The 13,816-nt window shown below is 37.8% G+C and overlaps 1 long non-coding RNA gene across 1 annotated transcript in view; it reads left to right on the forward strand.

Moving 5' to 3' along the window:
* LOC113994120 overlaps nt 1-13,816 on the forward strand; it is an 87,399-nt gene that overhangs the window by 20,374 nt on the left and 53,209 nt on the right. The window contains exons 4-8 of the long non-coding RNA XR_005565068.1: nt 2,603-2,844; nt 3,002-3,116; nt 5,016-5,117; nt 7,658-9,363; nt 10,307-10,389. This is a non-coding gene — a long non-coding RNA (uncharacterized LOC113994120). The remainder of the gene's footprint in view (nt 1-2,602; nt 2,845-3,001; nt 3,117-5,015; nt 5,118-7,657; nt 9,364-10,306; nt 10,390-13,816) is intronic.

A 13,816-nucleotide genomic window follows, 5' to 3' on the forward strand; every position in this document is an offset into this window, starting at 1 on the left:
CCTTTATAACATAAAGAGATGTATGATCAATAGACTCAGTCTTAAATTGTAGCCCATGAGAAGATGTCACTCTAAAAGGACATCCATAGAAACATAGCTCAGTGTGCTCCAGTATGGAGCACACCAGCTTTCCACTGAAGGCAAACCTGCGTGATAAGACCTTCAGTACAAGTTGTCTGGGTGATGTTATATGACATGGAGAAGTATATTTGTTTCTCTTGGTAACAGCTATGAGATTCTAAATTAATGAATGAGAAGTGACTCACCAGGAATCAATAATAGAATACCAGAAGCAAGTTCTTCTTTGCCAGTGATTAAGAGTGAAAAAGGCTTAATAACCATCCTCTTGCATTTGTTTTCTCTCTGACCTTATTACTTCTCATCTGATCCATTTTTGGGCGTGTTTTATCTGGTCTAAATAATTCAAGCTTTGTGCAGCATCTGAGAAGCTGCCTGTCTTTCATGTCCTGCTGCTTAGTGCTCTTCCACGGTGAAATTTCTCCTAAGGATTTATTGTAGCCCTACTCCTTTGTAGTATGATGTCTCTGAAGACTATTGTTCTTTCAAAAAAACCCAAAAAACTCAGGAAGCTGAAGAATTCCAGGTAGGAGTAAGAAAAGTTAAGTGGAGATAGCGGCCAGTCTTTCAAAATGTAGTTTTCAATGAGTCAATGGCCTGGGAGTTTGTGCTGCATCCTTGTGTGCTCCACCATGATTCTTCTGAGCAAACTCGACGTAGAGAAAGTGGCCTGTGTCAAAAATTTCTCCTGTTGTGCAAGTTTTACTTAATAACTCCCTTGAGTCTTCTTTTATACAGCTTTGCTCTGGAGACCAGATCCAAGATAGAGTATTTTTGTGATTTAAAAGTTAATTTAAAGGACATATACGGTGTTGCAGCATGCAGGAACAAAGCTTATTTTTGATTCATTGAAGTCTTAGTTCTTGGATTGATTGGTTTAATAACATTTCTTAATAAAGTAAACCGAATGCATTTTATTCCTGTGGGCTCATGGGATGGAAAGTAGGAAGTTTCAGTCTCTTTATAACTTGTTAGCTTTGACTTCACAAAGGATATTAGAGTGTTATGCTCTGCAATTATTGTTTATACACCCAGGCCTTGTTTGAAAAGACATCTCCATTACACTGGAAAATGCATATATTTACAGGATGTAAGTGAGCTCTCAAGTTTAGCTCTCAAGTATCATCTGGGTACGTATTTGAATGATCCATTTACAGCAGTTCTTTTGTACTTCCAGTGTTTTGTCTCTGGGATTGCTGGTCCTGAGGCGGTACTTGAGGAAAGCAATCTTACTGGGAGGAGAAGATTAATAGCCCACTTCAGCGGGCTCCTCAGTTATGAGTCAAGTTAAATGTTTGCTTCTTAGTAAAATCTCACCCCCCAAAAATTTCTTTTCAACAAATACTTATATTCTTCATCTGAATTCCATTCCACTGTTTTGCCTTATGTGGGACAAGGGAGACTCGCTGCAATGATTTAAATATTGTGATAAGCCATCTGGGAAAGTACTGACTTGTACCAAGTGTTAACTTATTGTATTCTTCTCAGAAAATATCTAGGAAAGCTTCCATTTTATGGTTTATGGGAAGGCCTTTAAGAGGTGATAAATGTGGGCAGTGACCTTCAAAAACTACAGCTGTTTTTGGAACTTGAAACTCGTTCATTTTCAGCAGAACACATGCTTCCAAATGTGATGAGCTGCTGAAAATCTCTTATCCACTTGAAATATGGGCATGAGAGAAACATATATTTCATCTTACTGAGGAACAAGTTCCTCCTTTAAAAAACCAAAAATCATTAGACAGCATTTGTTAAGTTTAAAGGGACAGTTGTTTCTCAGTTTCTGGAATTCACATTTGTATATTTTTTTTGTGTATCAGAGGCTGAATGGAGAGAGAAAAACCCATAAAACTTGTGACTCGATATACTTCTTTAAAACTTTTCTATGCAGATATATTAAATTCTCTCATTACAAGATTCAGGAAAATTTATTTCATGTTGTACTGAGAAGGAATGAAGGTAAAATGTAAACAGGATAACATACAATTTTGGTTGATTCTTAGTATGATCTTATGTATTCAGGAAGAAAAGGTTCTGTTGTTTATGAACAAAATTGTTCTCCAGTGGTGCTATGGTTTGAGAACAGAAATCGTTCAGAGTTTTTTGTAATTTAGAGAAGGAGAATTTAGGACTCCCTTTCTTGAAATCCTCTAGAAGGCCTTTGGAGAATTCAGAGACAAGCTAAAATGCAAGATTTCAAAATACAGAAACAAAGAATTGAACAGAAAAGTAGAAAGCAGAATGAAAATCCAAGTTGAAAGTGATGGAAAAAACCCTCTGTGTTCCTGTTGTTTGAGGTCAAACCCATTGGATGTCTTGTTTTGCAGAAATTTCCCAAAGAACAGTTTGTTTCTATCAAAATCTGTCTCCAAATCACAGTTAGAATCTATGAAGAATAGAAAAGCCTGTGTGTAGAAATCACCTTGCATTTAGCTCTAGCTTAATCAGCTTTATATCTAAAAAGGCTTGGAACCTTTTTAGATAGAAATAACATTCCTTCCTCCTTCCTTCTTCCCTGATTTAGGCACGTGATGTCTCCCCTCTGCCAGCCTGACAAACCTTGGAGAGGAGATGATCACTTTGCCTCCAGGTGTTGCTTTCTCATTGCTCCTGTGCAAAAAGCTGAATACACGGGGGCAGAACAGCAGTGTGATGCCGAGAGCCTCAGGAGGAAGGTTGTTTTGCTTGGAATTTATTCACCAGAAAGGTCAACTCCAGACACAACATCTGTTTTCCACTGTGATTCTGATTTCACTACATAATTTGGTATGCTGCTGAAGTTTTCAGGGGACTAAAAAAAAAAAAAAAAAAAAGAGATTAATTAGTTCTTTCAGGAGACTTTCAGAAATATTCTGAAATGCTGTTACCATTATGGGCACATTATAAAATTGTTCCAGATGAGATTGAGTTTGGTGTCTTACAGGAAGAAGCTTGGACAAGGTGAGAAAACAGCTAGCTGGAAGGAGAACCATTATGGAATAGGACGTTTACAGTTATTAAGCTGGAGAATAAATCCTTCAGTAAGAGAAGGATACAAAGTGAGTTTATAGCCTAAAAATGTGTTAGTTAATATTTATGATGCGCATCCATCTTTCTCTGTTTTTTGGCTGTGTGCTCGATATTGGCTGGTCTAGTATGAAGTGCAAATGATAATATCAAACAAAGTGATTAATGTCTGTTTGAGACAATTGGAAGGTTATTTTCAGCTTTTACGGTGCTGGTTTATGTACAGCGTATAAGCACAGTACATGAGGTACTCTGCTAACAACACAGATAGGTGTTTTATTGATCTCCTCCTGGTCCACTTCACTAAATGTGCCCATTTTCAGCACCAGGATAATCAAGCAAACGTTTAGTGTTAGGAGTGCACGTAACTACCCGCAGAAGCGAGGTCTGGTGAATTCAGAGAAATTCTAAAACTTTCGGGAAAGAGAGGAAGAACAGGGGAAAAAAACCCCACTTCTGAGGTAGTGAGGTTAAAATGATTTAAAGCAAACTGGAGGCCTAAAAATAGGAGCTGTCTTTTAAAATGGCAAATGCGAATCGTTCTCTGAAATGAAAAGACAGGTTTGGAAATGAGCGTTGTATGTTCCAAGCCATACATATGCTCTTGAAAATGCTCACCCAAACCGACAGATTTTATGTGATGCAAAAATAAAGCCAGAAGAGAGAATTATTGAGTAGAATGGTGAGAAACGAAGGGCTTGGGTCTCTATACATTTTCTACACATTTTTCTACTGGAAAAAAAGTGCTTTCTGTATAAAAATATAACTACTTGGTAAATATTGAAAAACCATAAATGTTCGAGATGGCTGGAGATGCAAAAAACGGTGATTAATATCCGATTAATTATTAAATAACAACTTTAGTAATACATTTTCCCTGTAGACACAGTTGGTATAACACATATTAAGTTAATTGAACGGAGCGTGTCTATGTACAAGAATATACATATTATCCAAATGGATTCAATTAAATCCATATCAACAGTCAGTGCCTCAAAAATTAGGAAATAGTTGATATTAGCAGTTTGAGGGCATATTTAATTTATCCCCATTTGGATTTTGGTAATACTAATTTATTCTGTAGAAAATATCATAAGTGCACAGTAATTTTACAGTAAGTTGAAATGTACAGAGGCAAATGAAACTAATTAAATGAGCAAAAGAGTAAAACAAAAGGCAGTGATGAACACTTTGCACAGGAAGTGGCCTCGTTCTAGTATCTCATGATCAACTGCTAGATTCTGTATTTATATTTTTCTTACCAATCCCGAGAAAAAAGCAAAGGGAATATTAATTAAATTATTAATTAAATTCAGAGTTCATACTGCATTGTGGAGCACTAAGATAACAGTGCAAAGAGAAATAAATCCATTAAATGAGACTCAATGAAACTAACAATACTGAAGTGAAATGCATTATAATCCATGATTTTCCTTATTATTATCACATCATGGAAACCACTTATGTAAATGTGCCTGATGTATCTGATCAGCTGACAACATAACAGTTCCTGGGAAGCATTTTTACCCCCTTTTTACAGAAGGAGTGCTTAAGACATGGAGATACAAAGTTATTAGCCTTTGTTGGATTACTGCAGCAGGAATTTCTTAGTAGTGTGCATGTTTTGATAAGAATAAGCCAAATTTACTCTAAAACTTACATTCTGATAAAGCCTCTCATAGAATGATGTATGATGCTCAACACCAATTCAATGCTTCCAAGATTAAAATATGCCACTCCTTTAGCTGATATAAAAATATAAGTTAGAAGTTTAACATCTTGTTCATGCTAATTGGGAGTAAGATATTGACATAGGTTTGTCTGTTCAGACCGTAGAGTTTTCCATCATGACTGTCAGAACATCAAATGTAAGGAAAAACAAATGTTCTTGTTTCTTGAGACTGACTTGTTTTGGGTTTTATGTTCATAAGGTGCTGCTGCTGCTCTGGCCTGGTTCTAATGACCCTTTCTGCAGTTGCTGGTAAAATTCATGGATCAAGACCTTTTGGAAAATCACAGGTTTTTTCATGCAGGTAACTAATGTAAGAAAATTATATTAATGTAACAAATTGATAAATACTGCACCTCTACTCTTCCTTTAAATCCTGCAGTACTGACTCAGACACCTTTCCTTTTGCATTTAACTCCCACCATTAGGCCCAAGAGTTTAGATTTTCCTGCCATAGCAACCAGGTGAGGTTATGATGTGTTTTGTCAATACCTTAAATAGTGGGTGCTATTTGTGTCAAAGGCATTGAAAGTCTTAGGTGATTTTCACAGGAAAAAGCAGTGCTTAATCACAAAGCTGTTAGGAAAATTACTTTAAAAGGTGTGTTCTGCAAGATCCAGTGCCTTTGGTTCTCGCAGAAGGTCACCAAAATGTGCAAAATGAACTACTCACATATTGAAAATCATGCATTTACGAAAAGTCCTAGACCTGAGAATTACTGAAGTAAACTGGTGTGAGGGGAGAATTTTTGTATAGAATCAAAATATTGTAAGTCAATATATGAAGGAAGAATCTACTAAATTATATTGCAAAATTGTAATTAAGACTATGTAGTAATGAATCTGTAAGTAAAGCTGCTCCAGTAGAAATTATAATTATTTGATAACTTAAAGGAAAAAATGCTTGAGAGTTAATCTTTGTCAGGCACTTTACACAATCAGACAGCCTTAAGTGCATTTTTTCATCAGCTATACAGTCCATGGGTGGTAATGGTTTCTAGGCAGGTGCATATTATTTTGAGATATGTGTACTCTGCATTTTTTTAATGTGTTGTGTAAATACTCAATTTAATAGTTAGCTAATAATGACAAAAAGAGTGATTAAATAAAGGTGCTGGTTTGGTATAATTGGCACAGCTGTTCATGGCTCTATTTCAGAGAATGTTTATTTCATGACAAACATACAAGGCAGAATGGAGCTGTTGGGGTTAGCTTGAGAATCTGAATCAAAAGAACTGCCTCACCAGCAGTTTCTTGTCAGAGATAAAACAAGAAGGACATACTCCTTAAACAAAGCAAACCATTGCAGCATCCAAAGGTGCTTCTTAAGAGCATCAAGCCTTGATGTATGTATTTCTTTTTTTTGGTCTGGGAGAGGCGGGCTTAGTCTGTGCTTGGAACCCCTAGCTCGAGTTTTGAAGCTTGACAGATTGGACTTGTCTAGCTGCAGTACCCTGCAGATAAAAGACATCCTTCAGCCAGCCCAGTCTCCAATAATTAGTACCTGAGCTCCATAAATGTCTCATTTTATCAATGCTGCTGTGACTATCCATGCATGAAGCCATAAGCTACTCCGGGTGTAGATCATAAATGAACTGATAATATTAACTGAATGTGATGTAAACCAGGGCCCTTCAGAGCTCATCAGTGAGCAGGAATCAATATTAAGGAAATTGTAAAATTTCAGATATTTTTTGCTCTGGTAAATAAATTGATTACTTTGGGCTCTTAGGGGAGGAAGCGTAGCACAGCAGTTCCACTAGCACTGGAATGGAAACCTGAATATCTGCTTTTCACCTTACTCTGCTATAAAATAGTCACAATACCAGTAACATACGTTTGCCTGAAAATTTCTCTGTAAACACAGTCCAGGTTTTAGATCCTTACAGTCTAATTTCACTTCATGTTCATCATTTACAGGCACAGATAAATATCTCCTGGAGATATATCCTAGCTATAATAAATAAATAGAAATATTTATAGTTAATAGTTTGGGGATTAGAATAGCTCTGCTTTTTAATCCATATTTCTCTCTCCACTCACTGCTGAAAAGCCTAACAAGATTAGACTCCTAATTTAGGCAGCCATGCTAGACATCTAAGGCTACATAGAGCAAATACTACTAATAATGGAATTTGAATATATGATAAAAATAACAACGACTAAAGAAACATCATTAGTCTGGTGGTAAGACCTGCTCTGAACAAGTCTCATCAATGCACACCATAACTGGAATCCTGCAACACCTATACTAAGGCTCCCAATATTTTTCATATCCAAGTGGCTGAAGTTTTGTCAGCAATATTAGGAATTACTGCAAAAAATTCAAAGGCAAGGAAGGAGACCATTGGGAAAAGTAAAACCTTGTTTACAATGTTTAAGTAACATCTGTAAGGACTTGAATTTTGTTAAGGTTTACTTTCTTTCCCCATCTGTTCTACCCTTTTCACTACATATTTTCTTTTTTCATTTTGTATTCAAGTTCTGACTGTAATGGAGTCTTCTGAAAGGCTTTGGAGAAAACATTTGTGTTGATAAAATGAGGAAACTTGCGAAAATAAAAGTTTTGAAAGTAGAAGTGGGTTTTCAGTCAGAATGTAAAAAAAAGGGCAATAAAATAATCCCAAAATACAAAGACATTGGTTTAAAGGCAATTTTGATTTCTTTAAGAAAATTCTTCAGACTTAGTGATTCCTCTTGAAAGCAAGGAAAATCAGACTTTTCTATTCAGAATAATTAAATAATGGGGAGGTTGAATATACATTCAAATCACTGTTATATGCTACTTTTAAGACATGAAGACTTTCTTTATTCATTTATTGAAAAAGCCTATCTTTTTTTTCAGGACTTGACCCAAACCTAATTACAATCGATTACTCCATCTGCTATTTAAGTTAAAATGAGTACTGGAAAGAAGATATCAGACAAAAGGATGTGAGAAAATTTCAGCTAAGAAGAAATTTTGGAACTCTGTGGTTCGGAAATGTCTGCTTACCAGCACTTCATTATTGCTGGCAACATTTTCACATCTTAGGCGTGTGAACCCCTTTTTAAATGTGTATTCCCTGAACAGTGGATTTTGAAAGCCTGTCAGAAAAATCAACCCTTTTAACAGCATTTAAATCTGTACTCAGCCTTTAATATTACTGAAATCTCTGTGGGACTTAAACTTATCCTTAAATGCTGCCCCTAGGAGAAATTTTCCTGAGGAACTAATTTTCTGAAACATGGCCTATAAATGTGCCGAAAAACAGCAAAGCGTCTTTGTCTTCCCATTTCCCGACCCTCAGACCAATTATAAAAACATTGATTTTTAAAAGTTCTTCCAAACGAGCTCTTTTCCTGTCAGAGCGTGTCACACGTGTCAGTCACATTTCAAGCCACGGATTTGAAAACCGACCTGCAGAAGCAGCCACCTTTGTCATAAATTTAACTTGACAGCTTCTCTGCAGGGTTTTCAATTAGGATCTTTTTTTTTAATGAAAAAAGAAAAGAAGAATGAAATGTCAGCCCAAATGCACTGAGCAAATGCTGCTGTATGGGAGGCCTACATGTACTGTTTTCTTCTTCAGACTCCAGGATGATCAGGAACATAAAATGCCAAGTTTGGGATGAAAAGAACTTTAAAAACTCTCATTTCGGGCACATAAAATAGCTGGTTTTGCTATCTGAGGGGCCAGGCGGCTCTGAGGGCCTGGTTGGCTTCGCTGAGGGCTGAGGGCCGGAGGCTGAGGGGTGGATCTGTGACACTGTCCGTAATCCCAGGTTTTTCATTTAAGACTCAGTACTCCTGATGGAGGAAGTTTAAAAAAAAAATCATAATTCAGTGCTGGTTGCCAGAAGCTCGGATTCTGAGGCGGCAGGAGCTGGTGTGCCTGGAAAAAGGTGAAACTCAGGCTGGGTAAAAGGTGCCTTTGCCTCACAGTGTCCATTTGATAATTGTATGGGCTTGTGGGAGCTGCAGTCCCTGGAAGCTCTCCTCCCACAGCTGCCTCCCAGGGAAACCAAATACCTATGGATTTGGGGAATCCCAGAAGTCTGTGATTCTGTGAAAACCCTGGCTAGTTTTTAAGTCAAAAGAGAGCCCGTCTGACCCTGCCTCAGGATTGCCGCCATGATAGGACGTGTCAGCTGTGGTAAATGCTACAGTCCCGGCTCCAGAACTCCGGAAAGTTTCCTCACGAACTGTGGAGAGAAAATGTGTATAGCTCAAAAAGTGGTAAAACTACCCTTGAAGTAGTCATTAAATGTGAATTGATTAAATGATTTCTGCCTGAATCGTCAGCAAGTATTAAGCACAAAGAGTGTGTGTATGTGAGGAGGAGGCAGGAGCCCCACGTCCAGGCCAGTTCCTGAAATCACACTGACTTTATCACTGGAACATGACTGGAAAACTGATAAAAACACTTTGGAGAGACACAAGGGATGAATGTGCAAAGGAGGCCATGTAACATCCCACACAGACTGTCTTCGAATATGTCCCACACCAACATTCCTCATCCACTGCCTCTGGGTCTTCTGTTGAAGCTGTAACTGTGACACCATAACAAGGTATGTGCTGCATTTTTTAAAGATATTTTCTTTTTTAATAGCTGTTAATTATAGATGGGAAACAACTGAGAAATGAGGATGAAATTCAAAAGTTTGTTGGAATTTCTCTGACCTGTAATTATTCTGATGCTTTTGTGTCATATCTATCATGACTATTTTGTGGGGGGAACAAAAAAAGGTTATATGAAAATGTTTCAGTTTTATAAATGTCTCCCATTCAGTATGGGAGTGGTTTGGGGGGCTGAAGCTGAGGTAACTTGCAGCCATCAGATCTTCTTAGCAACTATTCCTCTAAGTGCAAGTTTTTTTCTAATTCATGAATTCTGAGCTCCAGGTCCTGGGTAGCTAGAAAATGTCTCTGACTTTGATTGCCAAATTGTCTCCCAGCACTAAACCCCCAGCAAACAACCAGTGTAAACTACAATTTTAAAAGAGTTAGACTAAGAAATTACATTCCCCTTCTGAAAATATCAAGAAACTCTTTTATTTTTTTTCAGAATTCATGTTAATTTTTAAACCAAGTGTTTCCAGATAATATTTACGTTTCAAGAGAGAAAGATTTTAAATTAAGCTTTATTTTTTAAATTCTTGTTAGGCTCTTAGTATTTCACTATTTTGAAAACCATGGTACCTTGTGAGAGCCAGTAGTTATGACATTGGTACCTGGTGAGGGCCACCATCTTCTGTGGAAAGGCTGAGAATCAGAGGCTGAAAAAATATGGGAAATGTCATTCACTTATCAAAATGATTGGTATATAGGTATAGTTCTGAGAACATGATACAAAGGTAGAAAAAAAGGAAGGGATCATTTTCCTCTAAAGAGATTAGTCTCACAGAGTGAAATCTTACCCTTTTGGAATTAATGTTATATATAATGGTGCCAGCAAATAGTTGGCAAAAAGAGATGAACACAGGTAAGTAGCTTTATTTTAAAATCAACTAGGAAGACATCAAAGGATCCAAGTCTCAAGGAGGACTTCTAAAAGCACCAAGGCACCTACTTTTGTGACTCTTCACATCTTTCAGGTAAGAAACCCACTGGTTTCATGTCCTCAGTAACACTTTTGTGGACTTGTTAATTCGGTTGAAAGGAAAATAACCAAAGAAATACCCATGATTATTTGCTTTCGCTGTTGCATTTTGTGACTTTTTGTTAGATATCTTTATAAAAGAGATTTTTAGCTGAACCGGGTAATCAGCTAAGTGATGCTTTTCTGTTTGTCTGTAAAACTCTTTAAAAAGTCTGAATTAGCAGAGCTGAGATTTTCCGGGTTGCAGAATTCCAGTTTCACTTGTTGATACAGAGAACTTTGTGGCATTTTCTGAAAATGAAAGAAAATGAAAAATTAGGGACTTGGTTCTTGTTCTTGTTAACAAAGTCAACAGATTTACAACTGTCTGTAGATACAGGAACCAGTAGCTACCCGGTAAACCAGTTTCCTGAGCGCTGCCTTTCCTCAAAACTTGGGCTTGCTGTTTTGATGCTGTAAATGAGTTAACTCATAGCAAAGAGGGAGGAAAAAAGGTGAAGGGGAGGGAGGAGATGGAAGGAGGAGGTACTGAGTGGCTTGAAAGGTGGTTCTCAGGTCCCTGGAGGAGTGGAAAGGTGGTTTCTAAAAGCATGAGGGAGGACAGAGAGCCCTGGGTAGATGCACTGAGCTGGCACAGCAGAGGAAGAAAAGAATTTTCCTGGTAAAGAGAGTTATTATGGAAATACATTTATAAGCTCTCCCCTGTTATACACGTGTTAGATCTGCTTTTGCCAACCGTCCCAGACATGCTTTTCCGTTCTCATTAATTTTAGGCCTTGAGCCAGTTAAGAGTGCCTTTAAAAGCTCCCTTGAGTTGCTCTCTGGAACAAAGCTGATTATATGAGTTTTGACCCGCTCATACTGAGCCAGTTGTGTCTGAAGGCAGCAGGAGGAAGTGTCTCCATGTCTTTCCCACTGTCACTCCCCATCAGGTTGGTCACATTTCACTAATAGTGCTGTAATTGCCTACTGCAGATTGCTGATACTCTGAGACCTAAAAAGGAAAATGAGGCATAAGAAAGAAGCAGCTGACAAAGTCTGATGTTCACCAAGCAGTGCTTTGTTAAACCAGACATCAATATTTATTGTGCATCTATCTGAGATGTAAAGTCAGAGCACAGTCACACTACTATCAGATTGCCATTTTGGATTCAGTTCACTTGTGTCAAAGTTTTCCTGCTGCTCCACACCTCATCTTCAGCTGTTCATCACCCCTTCCCTGAAACCAGCAGGCTCTCTGATCTGTCAGTGTAATTGCATTTGTAGTCTCTCCACGGGCCAGTTTTGCCGAGCTGAGCTGTGTTAGATAACTCCTGTTATTAGAAGTGTTTTAGCTGTTGGATTAATTTAGACAGAACTGGGTTAGAAGCAATTACACATGCCATTAGTTGACAGTTTGGAGAAGCCTGTAACCTCCAGTAGTGATCAAATGGACGATAGGATCAGCAAAAAGTAGAGTGATAACCCCTTAATCTGGCACAATTGCTGCCTAAACAGCCTTGCTTAGCATCAAGGACCCTACATGGGCAAGCTGCATTCATTAATACTGAGAAAGCAGTGCAGTTAGTACACCAGAAGGACTGACACTGTTGCTTTTCTACCTGCTGCTCCTCAGAAGTGGCAGCACGAGATTTTTTCCTCATTCTTAAGAACCTCTTAATATGTGAACTGGAAAGTGTCCATGGTTTTGTGTATGACATTATTTTCAGTTTGGACCGTGAGCAGGGGTTTTGGTGTCATCTGCTAGAAGTGCACAGAAGAGTGTGAAGACCAAATATATGTGTCCTTAAATCAGGAGGTAGCCTTTAAAAAACTACAGCAGTTTTAAACTTTGGATTCTATCATCCTGTTTAGGGCACTGCAGTGCTAATGCACGCAGAGGATGGGATTATAGATGCAAATACTATCTAGTACAGTATAGTAAAGTTTAGAAAAAGTCTAAAGTCCTGTTAAAAATAAACCAGATTTCCACTGGAAAAGTGTATTTGCACTTTACCTTGATGAATTCTATGAACAGTTGTGTGAGGGTGACTGCTTTCCCAATTTTATACCTTTAATTTTCTCAGTTCAGATCCTTTTTATCCAACCTGTGTTGTTGCACAGATTGGGGCAGCCTCTCCCATCCTAAATGAGACAGGAGCTGTAGAAGGTGAGATGACGTTGAACATGGAAAGGAAATTAAGTGCTCCTGTCACATGGGAGACTTTCATATAGGCTGAAAGATAAATATAAAACAAAACGTAATTAATTAGGTGCAGGCACTCGGAAGCATATTAGCATTTTTGTGTTTACTTAGACTCATGCCTAATTAGTTTAGTTGCTATAAACTTGTCTCAAGGGAATAAATTACTGAAAAAAATCCCTTCCCAAATACTGTATTAAGTGAGGTAAAACAACAGATCTTAAAGTAACTGCAGCATTCTCATGTAAAGGATTATCCCATTTTTTTCCGGTAGGAAAACAGTTTTGTAACAGAAAAAAAGGATCAGAACTCCAAGAAAAAGTTGGAGTTGCTTCTAACATTTTAAATCAGTATTTAAGTGTGGATGTGGTAAGGCATTGGTTTGCCTCTGAAGGTGTCTAAAGGACATGTGAGAACCAGACAAAGATACTGATTTCACAGTACAGTTTCTTCTAAGCAACAGAATCCTATGTAAATCCCACTGGCAATATGCACTGTCTTGCACATGTCCAGATTGATTAAAATGGAATTCTGGGCACTAAGTATGGTATATTCCAGAAGGATAAGAACAGTGAAACGTCTCATTCTGGGGAACCTGAAAAAAAAATTATATATGTTTCTGACTGACAGTTTTGCCTTGAGGAATATAAGTTGTAAAAGTAGCACCTCCCCCCCGTTTTAAGAAACGTAATTAAACACAAACCTAGTCCTGGACTAACTGAGCAGAGCACCTGAGCACATATTTAAACCCAGCGACAAGGACGTGTTTTAGCACGTGTATTGAAGTTTATGTGCTTTGGTGAGTACAAGAACTGCTCCTTGGGCTGACAGCAGTGGTAGGAGAAAGGGAAAGAAAAATGTTTATGGGAGGGCTGAGTTTCTTTGTAATTCCATGTATTGCATTTTGTAGCTGTGTCTGAGTTCCATGAACAGACGTTTTTTATAAACCTAAACAAACAATGCAGAGAGCACAGGAACACCTGGGATGGTGAGCAGACGGGTGGTCATCTGTTTGAGCCTTCCATTGCATTTTCTCTATAATTACTTGTCTAATTGCTTGTCCAGAGCTGTTGCTGTTGCTAATGTATTTACACACGTAATTAATTGTGCTTTAAAAAAAAAAAGGAAACAACCATTTTAGGTTGTTTGTCCTTTTTTCTTCATTTGTGGAGTGTCTAACTATCACACTAGTGAAATATTAGCGGGTTTATTCATGGACTAGATTATGACTCCATTCTGG

This window comes from Pipra filicauda, unplaced genomic scaffold, assembly GCF_003945595.2.
Source record: "Pipra filicauda isolate LSUMZ 115617 unplaced genomic scaffold, ASM394559v2 scaffold411_size619879_pilon, whole genome shotgun sequence".
Lineage (NCBI taxonomy): Eukaryota > Metazoa > Chordata > Aves > Passeriformes > Pipridae > Pipra > Pipra filicauda.